Source organism: Erithacus rubecula (genome assembly GCF_903797595.1).
Source record: "Erithacus rubecula genome assembly, chromosome: 10".
In the NCBI taxonomy this organism is placed as follows: Eukaryota; Metazoa; Chordata; class Aves; order Passeriformes; family Muscicapidae; genus Erithacus; species Erithacus rubecula.
The window spans coordinates 28,184,227-28,185,792 of NC_136662.1; positions in this window are offsets into that span (position 1 = coordinate 28,184,227).

The window sequence follows — 1,566 nt, forward strand, 5'->3', positions numbered from 1 at the left end:
ATAGATGCTTACATGTTCCAAAGGAAAAAAAGAAAACACTGAAGGATGAACTGACTGTCCAACACTGCACCAGCTCATGGCATAATTCCTGGGATGTCAGCCCTGCCCAAGTGCAGCACACAGTAAGAACAGGAAGGAAAACCAGAACTTTTTTAGGGGGCACAGGCTGCCCAGAGAAGCTGTGGCTGCCCCATGTCCAAGGCCAGATTGGATGGGGCTTGGAGCAGCCTGGTCTGGAAGATGTCCTTGCCCATGGCAAGGACTTGGAACAAGATGATCTTTAAGGTCCTTTCCAACCCCAGTCATTCTGGGATTCTGTGAAGGGGGGTTAGGAAGTACAGGGGTTTTTTTCCTTCCTCTGTCCTTCCTTTTTTCCCCCACAAAGTCCTATCTATCCCCAGTCTCTTAAAAATATTGAGATTCTACAAAGAACAAATCAGTCCCACACTTGGGATATATGAACTTAAGACTTCCTAATTTTTAGATTCAATAAAAAAAATGTAGGGAAAAGATTTGAGAACTTCAAAGAAAGTGCTTCTTTTCCATCCCCTTTGGCTCTCCATTGGCTCAAAGTTGTTTGTGTTCATCCTCTTGTAAAAGTACGTTTGTTACATAATCAGAAACACTAAAATCTCTCAGTTATACAAATTCTCACTCTGTTACCATGGCCAACCACTCCAAAAAAAGAGCAGCAGCACAACAAAGTGCTTGAAACAACAGCTCTCCAAACTGCCAGTTTCTGCCTGTCAGAATTTAAATGCATCTGTAGCTGTTGAACTGCTCATACACAAGCAAGAATCCTGTCCTGCTTCCTGAGCAAATTGGTACCTCAAAAATAGAGATGGAGGAAAAGAACAGTTACTGTCAGCACACAATGCTAGGAAACAAAGAACCCCAGAACATCCTCCCCCACAAAACCCTCAAAATAAATCCCAGAAAGCAGTTCATACAGAATTCAACAATGCTGAAATCCAAAGTTTCAAGTGAGAAACTCTAGTTTAAATAAAAGCAGGTTTCACACCACCAGTTGATGTTACAGGGCAAGTCAAAGACCCCTGAATTCATAAGAGCTTCACCTCCTGCCTCTGAAGCACTCACTGTTGGGGCAATAAGAAAATCTCAGCTGCAGACTGAGTAAAGTTCTGCTCTCAGTGGGAGTAGTGACCTGCCCCACCCAATAAAAGCTTAGCAAAGGCAGCCACGAACACCTGCCAGCTCTACAGACCCCTCTCATAACCCAGTATCCATCCCTGGCTCCATGGAACCAGCTCCATGTGCTCAGCAGACAGATGCAGGCCATGGGATGCATGGGCAGAAGACCACCTCAAAGTTGGTGCATTTTATTTCTGTGTCCTGGGCGACACTCTCCTCACCCACAAGGCTCTGGCAAACAAGCTGCATTTTTTGGATCCACATGACTGGAGTAAATGCCATTGACAACCATTAGCAGAGAAGTAACTGGGAGACAGCTACAGCAAAACATTTCACACATTCAGCCCCCCACATGTTAGAACTCAAAAGAGGCAGACAGGGGAAGGGGAGAGAGACTTAGGCAATCCATCAATG